The sequence below is a fragment of the Lissotriton helveticus genome, chromosome 3_1 (genome assembly GCF_964261635.1).
Source record: "Lissotriton helveticus chromosome 3_1, aLisHel1.1, whole genome shotgun sequence".
NCBI classification, from domain to species: domain Eukaryota; kingdom Metazoa; phylum Chordata; class Amphibia; order Caudata; family Salamandridae; genus Lissotriton; species Lissotriton helveticus.
Genome location: NC_136061.1, coordinates 131,935,643 through 131,947,711, shown reverse-complemented (window position 1 = coordinate 131,947,711; position 12,069 = coordinate 131,935,643). Strand labels below are relative to the sequence as shown.

Sequence of the window (12,069 nt, the reverse complement as noted above, 5' to 3'; positions counted from 1 at the left end):
CGAAAGGAGCGAAAGGCAGACTGCTGCTGACGCTGGCCCGAGAGGCCCAAGGACTTGGCCGTAGCCCTGGATTCCTTGAAGCGTTCAAGAGCATGATCTGCCTTTCCACCAAAGAGGTGGCTGCCATCAAACGGCATGTCCATGAGGGTGTTCTGGACATCGGCCAAGAAGTTGGCGGACCTCAGCCAGGCGTGGCGGCGAACCGCCAATGTCGTTGACATCGCCCTGCCCAGCGAGTACGTGGTATCCAGCCTACATCGTATGGAATACCGAGCTGCGTCTCGTCCCTCTGCGAGGGCTTGAGCGAGCTTCGCCCGGGCCTCCTCCGGGCACTCTGGCAGCACAGCCGCAACCGTATCCCACAGAGAGTGGGTATAACGGCCCAAAAGGCAAGCGGTGTTGACTGACCGCAACCCATCAGTGAGGGATGAGAACAGTTTCTTACCAAACTGTTCATACCTTTTGGATTCCCGATCTGGGGGTGCAGTCAGGAACGCGGATTGGGAAGGTGCAGTTGGGCACGCGGATTGGGAAGTAGAGGCCTGGATAACCAGGCTCTCGGGGGTGGGGTGGGTAGACAGGAAGCAAGAGTCGCCTGGAGCTGGGCGGTGGCGCCTGGCGACGTTCCTATCTACAGGGGGGCATGTAGCGGGCCTGGACCAGGTGCCCAACAGGACGTCCATGAGAGCCTCATTAAACGGCAGTAGAGGCTCCGGAGAGCCAGTCTGCGGTTTAAGGACCTCAGTGAGGATGTTAGACCTCACAGTAGCGACAGGGAGCGTAAGCGCCAAGGCCTTGGCTGCCCGCGTCAGCACCACACTATAAGCAGCCCCCTCCTCCGTAGCCACGGTAGGAGGGGAGACAAAGCCAGAGTCAGGGGAGGTATCAAGACCACTGACCTCCCCTAGCTCCTCTGTCCAGTCCTGAAAGGACTGACACTCACGTGTCAGAGGGTCCTCAGACCCCTCCCAATCCCCCTCGTCCTCCATCTCCTGAAATTCAGGGTCAAAGGATGGAGCCGGATCAAAGAAGAAATGCTCTTCAGCCGGCGTCGAAGGCGGCGTCAGTCGACACCGGTCCGACGCCGGATCCGGACCGAGGGAGGGATCAGGGGCGGCGCCGTGCAGAGACGGCGCTGGGGGCGACACCCTGGGGGTCGACGCTGGCGGGGTCGCGAGGTCGACCAGCGGCGACCCGGAACCGGATCCAGCGGGAGCCTGCGGCGTCGGGGCCAAAGCACCTGACGGTGCGGGGGCCGAAGCTCCCGGCCCGCCTGGACTCGCAGTCAGGGCCACGGGGCCCGGAGGCACCGCGGGACCCGACGGAGGAGAGAGGGACCTCATGGCCATGAGGAAGGCCTCGATCTTCTCCGGCGTCGCGTTCAGCCCAGGAACCGGCGGGTATGGAGCTGGTCGCGGCGCCTCGGGCTCCAGCGGAGCCGCGGTCGCCCGAACCCCCGGCCACGTCGGGGGGAGTTGGAAGAGTGATGTTGTCTCTTCGACTTCTTGTGCCTCTTACCTGAGGACTTGGAGCCCGACGAATGGTGTCGACTCGTCAAGCTTCGATGACTGTGGCCCCGTGACCGGTCCCTCGACCCCCTCCTGGACCGGGGTAGGGCCGACTGCCGGAGCTCGAGGCGCTTACGGGACCGCTCCCGTCTAGCCTTCGACATCAAGGCCCAGCAGTCGGGGCAAGACCGGTCGTCGTGGTCAGCCCCAAGGCAATACAGGCACTGGCAGTGGGGATCGGTAACCGACATCAGTCGGGCGCAGTCGGTACAGGGCTTGAACCCGTGCATACCTACCCGCACCGAGAGTCGTGAAGACTCGAGAAGAGAACAAAAATGATCAAAAAAGTTTAGTCAAAAAGTGACTAAGGTACTGCTTTCTCCAGACCTGCGCTTGCTGGCGCGGAAAAAAGAACGGACGTCAGTGCGCGAGGGCGGCGTCTAGGTACTCCGATGACGTCATCCCGGCGCAAACGATGCCGACGACGGACGTGGAGTCGCAGACGACGCCTACCGACACGCAAGGGTACTGCTACGCACAATTTTCCGGATCCAGTCTGACGCCTGGGGGTTATTCTAAGGTAAGGAATCTAACTAACGTGTTTCTTTAGATAAATATAAATAGCTTCCTATTTGTTTCTGTCAAATTGGTACAATGCTTCCACCCTCCCCAAATGGAGCCTGGGATCTTCCACTGCCTTTGACACATGCAGTGACCACATCATTCCTTCTGTAAGGAGTGCTCACTCACCCCTCCTGTATGGGCAGCCTGAGGTCACACGTGGCCAGTTCACATACAGTGCCCAACTCATCTCCTGTATAAGGCAACCCTCGGGGCACTCATGACCTCTGACACATACAGGGTCCCGTCTCATCTCTCTTAGAAGGGCAGCCTTGGGGTCACTCATGACCAGTAAAACGTTCCCTGCTAATCTCCCCCACCCGTCCTCCTGTAAGGACACTCTGGGGTCACTCAAGGCCCATACAGTGCCGCTGCCCGCCTCACCCCTCCTGAAAGGGCAGCCAGGGTTGGTCAATCATGGCCAGTGAGTGGCATGTACAGTGCCCACATAGCATGTCATGAGTGGGCAGGGTGGGGGTACGTCCATAAACTTACCGAGCCTGTGGAAGCAGCGTGGGGCCACCTACATATGCAGAAGATGGCTTTTACAGGCACAAATCTACTTTCTCTTCAAGTCAGTTACTTAGGAACAATATTTCACGCACCACACGACGCATCTCCTGCAGGATGGTCCAATGGTCCAGCATGGGCGTGGCTGCTGACCTGGGTCAGTCACTGTGCATATCAGAACGTGTTGTTAACCTGGCTCAACACTCTCCATTAATATTATCAAGCCAATGAAAGCAAAGGTGTCACTCCCGCAGGCAAAGCCAGACGTTAGGGAGAAAAGCTACATCTGGGTCAGCATTCGGCGTCCAATTCGTATTTCTAGGCACTTCCTAGCCTGGGTAGGGTAAGGTGTTGATGGACAGAGAGAGTAAGATGAAAGGATTTGCCAAAGATCACACAGTTTGAGCAAGTGTGGAAGGCAGGAAGGCAGGTTTAAACCAGTGTCCCCTTGGCTCTATGTTCAACGGCTTGCCCACTCGCCTCTACATATATATACTTGTGCTAAAACTGATATATATATATATATATATATATGGGTGCGGCAGGGGGGTCTGAGAGCTTGGTTGTCTAGCATGGGAGACCTGACACAATCATTTTACAAACCAAAACATGTTTTGCACCTCGGTCTCACAACCTTCCTCCTTGGGAGTAACAGGGGGTTTGTGTTTGTGAAAGTGAATGCTACTGAAGGGTTTGAGCACCCTTTCTACGTCACGTCAGATTGTCAGAGAAGAAGGCGGGTCCGGGGGTGTGCCTTTTTTCCCTCTTTATGAACAGTTGTCAAAGTTCCCGCTGCAGTCACACAAAAACAGTGGTTGTCAGAGGGGACATTTGGGAGCAGACCTACCCCCCTCCCTCAAACACTGTGTGTGTACACACACACATCCTCCGCCTGTCACTCAACCTTCCCTCACTTCCCTTCCGGCCTCCCAGCAAACTCCATCCAGGCAGAAAAAGTGCGAGGACGACTTGCAGAAACTTCTGGCCAGCCACACTCCCGGAGACTTCCTGCACGGGCGGTGCCGAGGGTTCTCTGCCGAGAGAGCCCCGTCTAGCCAGCCATGGAGGGCCCCACTCCCTGGAGGTGAACTCTGCACATAGTACACTCCGCGAATGGGGCGTAGCTTAGTGGGCAGATGCGCTCCGCTGAGGCTCTATCAGGCCAGCACTTCGCCTGCTATTCAGCGCCGATCTGGGTCACTGAAACACCGAACAAGCACCGGAGGGTAAGCTGCAGCCGCTGGTTCGGTCCGGACCTGACAACGGCGCTGCGGCAGGGGGGAAATCAAAATAAAGAACACTGGACCCAGGCGGGCGGTAACAAGATGGCACCTGTCCGCTCCGACCCTGAGCAGCACGGACCACAGCTGCCTTTTCTGATAACGATCGGACTTGGCGAGCCGCTGCATCCACCCCCGCCGCCGGGTCGCTGCACCACGGACTCGCGGCGAAAACTCCGGTTAGCGGTGGGGTATCGGCAACTGAAGGAGCCATTCTTCTCTAACAGCGCCTGGACTTAAGATGGCGATCGGGTCCCGGGCGAATCGGCACAATTAAGACCGCGATCCGGCAGCCCCCCACGGACACCTTGCTCTACTAAGCCGGCAGCAATAGGTGGAGGGCAGATTGTGGACCCCCTTCACCCCCCTTCTTATTCTGCTAGCCCTGAGGCTGTCAGGACCCAAGATGGCGCCTGGGATCCACAGTAAGCAGAACTGTTGAGGCCACACATTGGGAGCCTTACTGGTCATCTCACGCACAAGAGACTAAGGTGAGCCACTGGACCCCCGCTGCGACGACAGGCCTCCCCGATCTTCAAGGCTGGGAGCCTCAGATGTGCCTAAAATGGAAACTGCCTGACCCTAACATGGCGATGCCATAACCTCTACTGCCCCTCAGCCCAAGCCTATATACCCTACTGAGGGCCCGCAAAACGAACAGACAGACACACCTCTATTGGGGACCCCTGCAGCACCCTGCTCACTGGCACCAACACGCGCAGTACCACACGACCTCCCACGACCTGTAGGGAATCTAATTTGGGCGCAGTGACACCCAATCAGGAGCTGCCCTCCATCACGAAGATCCGCCGACCTCGAATAATTCAGCGTCCCACTAGTTAGGCACCAACCGCCCACCGAACCTACACCCGCCGTCCTCCACGACGTCTACAACACAAAGGACCGTCATAATCGTCACAATGGGGAAACCCAAGGGCATCCCAGCAAACCACGGTGCCCGAGACCGCCCCCGAAAACATGCCCACCACCAGTGGCCGCTTCTACCGCGCCTCAGACAGACCCATCAATCTCAGACAAGCTGGATCAAGTACTGACAGCCATCGAACAGTCTAGGATCTCTATGGAGAAGCGACTAGGCACCCTTGCAATAGATATCAACCTCATACGGGATGATCACCGCAATCTTGAAGACAAAGGGAAGGAGGTGGGAGAGGAAATTGGCTGCAATGCAACCCACCATCAAGGCACACCAAACAACGCTGCAGGATGTCCTGAGCCGCCTGTCCACCATTGAGGAACGTACGGACGACTTGGAAGGGCGCTCACACTGCTGCAACATTCGCATTCTGGGTCTTCCGGAAGGAATCTAAGGCACGGACCCACTGGGATACATGGAAACTTGGGCAAAATCATTCACCCCCGCAGCAGAGAGGACGGCGTTCTTCTCTATTGAACGTGCTCAGAAAGTACCAGCCCGCAAACCCCCACCATGAGCATCCCCCAGACCGATGCAGGAGAAATTCTTGCATTTTCAGGATCGAGATGCTGTGCTCCGAGCGGCCAGACAAATGAGCCCCCTCCATGTGGAAAACAAGCAGATGATGGTGTACCCGGACTATGCACGAGCAGTTCAACAACACAGATCGCCATTTCTGGAAGTAAAACGTCGGATGCGAGCGAACAAAATTCAGTACTCTCTCCTATTCCCTGCCTGTCTCAAAATACTCTATAACGGCTCAGCCGTCTTCTTCACGAGTGCAGAAAAGGCACACGAATCGGCGGACCAACACTGCACACAACAATCCAGAACAGACTACACGCGTGACCCGACTTCTAAGCCACCGCGACCCAGGAGACGCTCCCCAAAGCAGCAACACAGCGGGGCAAAGACATCGACCCGAACTGGCACCCAAGACTCCCCGGATCTCGAACAAATTATGCAGGGCCCTACAAGCAGTGATTGACCTACAGGCCTCCTCCCAGACGGAAGACATTGATCAAGCTCCGCACCTCTTCTCTACAGGAGTGGAAGATGAGAGCGACGATACGGCTTCCGGAATGGACTCCATCACACCCCCCTCGGTCACCCCCCAGACAGCTGATACCATGATAGATGGATAAATGAACTCCTCCCCAGCATGAATGGATTTCACTGACCACCCCAAATGACTTACATACTCTGTACTCCCATCTTGAAAACTTGCGACAAACATGATTTGATTGGCTCCAGATGGCGCTCCAGGATCCTACAAAGGCACGATCGGCAAAACGTCTCACCTAGCGCGCACTGCAACCCCCATTGTTTACTGTTGTACTCTCCTGTTAGAGAGAGTAGGTTTGGACATATTGCTGATTGGTAATAGGTCCTCCGCATTGGGAAAGTTTCCCGACCCCAGTTTTTACAGTTCTCTACCCCTGTTCGGCATCACCCTATTCACTCATGGAAATACACGCAATAGGGTACCCGGGACATATTTATGGCAGGCATGGCATATGCTCCTCACACCAGAGAGAACTCACTGGTCACTAGGTCCTGACAGGCACAGCCTATCCAAACAAGCACTGACAACATCACATGGCTACGAAGACACAAAATACTGACTTCAACATCCTAACTCTTAACGCCCGTGGTCTTCATACGCCCCGCAAACAATATGCTGTATACACAAAGCACCAAAACACCCGAATCGCGTTCCTACAAGAGACGCACCTCAATAACACCGAGCTACGCAGGCTACAATCCAAATGTGCCACGTCCTACTCCGCTTATGCACGGGGAGCACTGATCTGAATCCAACCGGGGGCCCCCTTCCTGGAACTTAGACGGGTGGTAGACAAGGAGGGCAGATACGCCCTATTAGAGGGCTTCCTCGATGGCCACTCAGTATTGCTAGGAAGTATATACGCCCCGAACGTAGAACAGGACAAGTATTGCGAACATCTCACCGGTGTACTCGCTCAATTTGCCTCAGTACCATGGATTCTAGGGGGAGACTACAACTGCATAGTAGACCTCACACTAACCTACACACTCAACCGCCCAGAAACAAACAGAAGGCTTCAAAGCCTAAGTCACACAATGGGCACTTACCGACGTATGGAGAATGCAACGCCCGCAGACTAGTCTATATATTCGTTCCACTCCGTCCCACATAACCCCAGAGTCCGTCTAGACAGATTTTTATGCTCCGCGGCGGTTTTACCCAAAGTGCACCGCACAGACTATATGGGGAGGATCATTTCAGACCACGATGCTCACATTCTGCACTTAAAGCACAAGTTACTACTTGTGTAACGATATATCTGTAAGAGACATTAGTTAGTATTAGATTCCTTACCTTAGAATATCCCCAGGCGTCAGACTGGATCCGGATATTTTTGCGTAGCAGTACCCTTGCGCGTCGGTAGGCGTCGTCTGCGGCTCCGCGTCCGTCGTCGGCGTTGTGGGCGCCGTGATGACGTCGTCGGAGTACTTAGACGCCGCCTCCGCGTGCTGACGTCAGTTCTTAGACACAGCTTTTCCGCGCCAGAAACGCAGAGCCATGTTAAAAACCAACACTGGTGCCATTGAAACTAGGGCCCTGAAAGGGGACAACCCTAACCCTAGATATCGGTTCGCAGAACGGGGAGGATGGGTGGGTCGGTAAGGAATCTAATACAAACTAATGTCTCTTACAGATATATCGTTACACAAGTAGTAACTTGTGCATCTGAAAGAGACATGTTAGTATTAGATTCCTTACCTTAGAATAGATACCCCAGCAATATCAACCCCGGTGGTGGGTCTGCGAACCAATAATCACACCAGGAAGTCCTGGAGGACGGAACGGCCAAAGAAGCCATCCCTCCGGACTTGGCTGTCCAGGCAGTAGTGTCTTGCAAACGTGTGCAGCGATGCCCACGTAGCTGCCTGACAGATGTCTTGTAAGGGCACACCCCTGCCCAGGGCAGTGGTAGCCGCCGTCGCTTGGGTAGAATGAGCCCGCAGTCCAACAGGGGGCTCCTTCCTAGCCAAGGAGTAGCATGCCTGGATACACAGGATGATCCACCGGGAGATGGTCCTCTTGTGCACCGTTTTCCCCTTCTTCGCGCCCACGTCACCAACAAAGAGTTGGTCATCCACCCGGAACTGGCATGTGCGATCCAAGTAGAATGAGAGCGCACGTTTTGGGTCCAGACGGTGGAGCCGCTCCTCCTCTTTAGAGGTATGCGGTGGCGGGAAGAAGGTTGGCAAGGTGATAGACTGCCCGATGTGGAAGGCCGTGACAACCTTGGGCAGGAAAGAAGGTTTGGTACGCAGCACCACTTTGTCTGGATGGACAGAAAGGAAAGGCGGAGTACAAGAAAGGGCCTGGAGCTCACTCACTCTCCTGGCAGAAATGATGGCAACCAGGAAAGCGGTCTTCAAAGTCAGAAGGCGAAGAGGACAGTTGTGAAGTGGCTCAAAGGGAGCGCACATCAGAAAAGTAAGAACCAGGTTCAAGTCCCACTGAGGCATCACAAACGGAACAGGAGGAAACGTGTGTGTGATGCCCTTAAGAAATCTACTTACAATAGGGGACTTGAATAAGGAAGGTTGATCAGGCAGCCTGAGAAAGGCTGAAAGGGCAGAAAGGTAGCCCTTGATAGTGCCCAGAGCAGAGCCCTGCTCGGCAAGAGAAAGAAGGAAGAGAAGGACCTCAGAAAGAGGGGCATTGAGGGGATCCACAGCTTTTGCTGTGCACCATGCCACAAATCTGTTCCACCTGCAGGCGTATACCGACTTCGTGGAGGGACGCCTGGCTGCCAGAATGATGTTACAAACTTCAGGAGGCAAGTCAAATGGCCTCAACTGTCGCCGCTCAATCTCCAAGCATGGAGGTGGAGACTGGACAGGTTCGGGTGGAGGACAGTCCCCTGCTGCTGCGACAGAAGGTCCTCCTGAAGAGGCAGACGAACCGGGGGATCGACTGACAGACTGAGTAGCTCTGGATACCAGTACCTTCTCGCCCAGTCCGGAGCCACAAGGATGACTTGGGCCTGGTCGCGCTTGATCTTCTTCAGCACTCTGGGCAGAAGTGGTATAGGCGGAAAGGCGTACAACAGACCGCAACTCCACTCGCGACGAAAAGCGTCTCCGAGCGAGTGCCGCCTTGGAAATTCCAACGCGCAGAACTGATGACATTGCGTGTTCTCTTCGGTGGCGAATAGATCTAACCAAGGCTCTCCCCATTGCTGAAAGAGGCCTTGCGCCACGTCCGAGTTCAGACGCCATTCGTGATCCATCATGCACCGACGGCTGAGCTCGTCCGCCCTGGCGTTCAGAGAACCTGCCAGGTGTTGAGCCACCAGGGTCACGCCCTGGCGTTCCAGCCATTGCCAAAGGCGAAGAGCCTCCTGACAAAGGGTCCACGACCCCACCCCGCCTTGTTTGTTGCAGTACCACATGGCGGTGGTGTTGTCCGTGAACACCTGCACTACACTCCCCCGGACAGAGGGGAGGAATGCCTTCAGTGCCAGACGAATCGCCCGAAGCTCCAACAGGTTGATGTGGAGCCGGGTCTCCGCCGGAGACCAGATGCCTCTGATCTCCGCCTCTCCCATGTGGCCTCCCCAGCCCTGGAGGGACGCGTCCGTCACAACTACGTGCTCCGGTTGGGGAAGGGAGAGGGATCTGCCGCTGACCCAATCGCGGTCCGTAAGCCACCACTGCAGCTGTCTCGCAGTGCCCTCCGAGATCAGGACGTGGTCGGATAGGTTGCCCTGATGCTGGGCCCACTGAAACTTCAGGTCCCACTGCAGAGCCCGCATCCGCCACCTGGCGAGATGCACCAGTAGGATGCAGGAGGCCATCAGCTCCGGAAGCCGCAGCGTCAACCTGACCGAAACCCAGGATAACGGCTGAAAGATGGGAATCAGAGCCTGAATATCCCGGACCCGCTGTTCGGGTGGATAAACCCGAAACCGCGCCGAGTCCAGAACCGCTCCGATGAAGAGGAGCTTCTGAGAGGGGCACAGGTGTGACTTCGGCACATTGATGGAGAACCCCAGCTGGTGCAGGAGGTCTGCCGTAGTCTGGAGGTGGCTGACGACTGTCTGGGGCGAGCCCGCCTTCAACAACCAGTCGTCGAGGTAGGGGAAGACTGAAACCCCTAACCTGCGCAGATGAGATGCGACCACCGCCATCACCTTTGTGAACACCCGTGGGGCGCTGGTAAGGCCGAAGGGGAGCACGGTAAACTGAAAGTGTTCGTGGCCAACCATGAACCGCAGGTAGAGCCGGTGGGCAGGCAGGACGGGGATATGAAAATAAGCGTCCTGCAAGTCCAACGCTACCATCCAGTCTCCTGGGTCCAGGGCAGCTAGGACCTGAGCCAGTGTCAGCATCTTAAACTTCTCCTTCCGGAGGAAGCCGTTGACGTTCCTTAGGTCCAAGATAGGGTGAAGGCCCCCTTTGCCCTTCTTGGGTACCAGAAAGTAGTGGGAGTAACTTCCTCCTGCAGAAGTCGCAAATGATCCCCCGATACACGGTGGGTCTGCGGTGGCATGGCTGGAGGAGTCGCCTCGAAGGGGAGGGAGTAGCCCCTTCGTACGATTTGCAGCACCCACCTGTCCGATGTGACAGTGCGCCAGTGGAGGTGGTGATGGCGAACCCTGCCCCCCACTAGCGTCACATGGGCCTGAAAGCACGGACTAGGAGGGTTTTGAGGCGGATGCTGCGGGGGAAGGTGTGGACTGACCTCGCCGTTGCCCCCGACCGCCCGGACGGCGGTTCCCACGGCCGCCACCGCGTTGCGTATTGCCCTGCGGAGCGTGGCTGGCGGCGCGTGTGGGCGCACCCCTTCCGTGGCCACGAAAGGAGTGAAAAGCAGCCGATTGCTGGCGCGGGCCCGAGAGGCCCAAGGACTTGGGCGTAGCCCTGGAGTCCTTAAAGCGCTCAAGCGCATGGTCTGCTTTGTCGCCAAAGAGGCGACGGCCATCGAACGGCATGTCCATGAGTGTGTTCTGGACATCTGCCGAAAAGTTGGCGGACCTCAGCCAGGCGTGGCGTCTGACCGCCACCGTCGTTGCCATCGCTCTGCCTAGCGAGTCGGTGGTATCCAGCCCACACCTGATGGAATAATTGGCTGCATCCCGGCCTTCCACAAGGGCTTGGCCGAGTTTGGCCTGTACCTCCAACGGACACTCTGGCAGCACCTCCGCGACCTTATCCCACACAGAGTGGGTGTAACGTCCCAAGAGGCAGGCGGTGTTGGAAGACCGCAGGCCCAGACTAAGGGATGAGAAGATCTTCTTCCCATACTGGTCATACCTCTTGGATTCCCTGTCCGACGGGGCAGACGGGAACGCGGTCTGGGAATTGGAGGCCTGGATGACCAGGCTCTCGGGGGTAGGGTGGGTGGACAGGAAACATGGGTCGCCCGGGGCTGGGCGGTGGCGTCTGGCCACGTTCCTATCTACAGGCGAACCCGTAGCGGGCTTGGACCAAGTGCCCAGAAGAACGTCGGTCAAGGCCTCATTAAAGGGCAGCAGAGGCTCGGCCGAGCTTGACTGCGGTTTAAGGACCTCAGTGAGGAGGTTAGTCCTCACGGCCGCGACGGGGAGCCAAGGCCCAAGGCCTTGGCAGCCCTCATCAGCACCACACTATATGTTGCCCCCTCCTCCGAAGCCACGGTAGGAGGGGAGACAAAGCCAGTGTCCGGCGAAGTGTCCAGACCACTGGCATCCCCAAGGTCACCTGCCCAGTCCTCATGAGACTGACACTCCCTGGTCAGAGGGTCCTCAGACCCCTCCCAGTCCTCTTCATCACCCAGCTCCTGAAACCCAGGGTTCTCAACTAATGGGGCCTGTTCATAAAAGTGAAACTCACCAAACGACGTCTGGAGCGGTGCCCATCGGGGCCGTTCCGACGTCTGAACAGGAACGAAGGTGGAACCAGGGACGGCGCCGCCCGAGGACGGCGCCGGAGGCGACACCTGAGGGTCCGACGCCGGGGAGGTCGTAAGGTCCACCGGCGACGAACCAGATCCCGAAGGGGGGCCAGCGGTGTCCCGCGGCGCCGGGCCCGAAGGCGCCGACGGCACCGGGGCCGCTGAACCCTGCGGCGCCGGGCCCGAAGGCGTCGGCGGCGTCAGGGCCGAAGCACCCGACGGCGTCGGGGCAGATCCCCCCGACCCGCTAGGGGTCCCAGACGAGTCCGCTGGGCCCGA

The 12,069-nt window shown here is 57.2% G+C and overlaps 1 protein-coding gene across 2 annotated transcripts in view; it reads left to right on the top strand.

Annotated features, from left to right (window-relative positions):
- The window catches only part of SUMF2 (sulfatase modifying factor 2), a 292,583-nt gene that overhangs the window by 240,906 nt on the left and 39,608 nt on the right, over window positions 1-12,069 (top strand). The window lies entirely within an intron of this gene.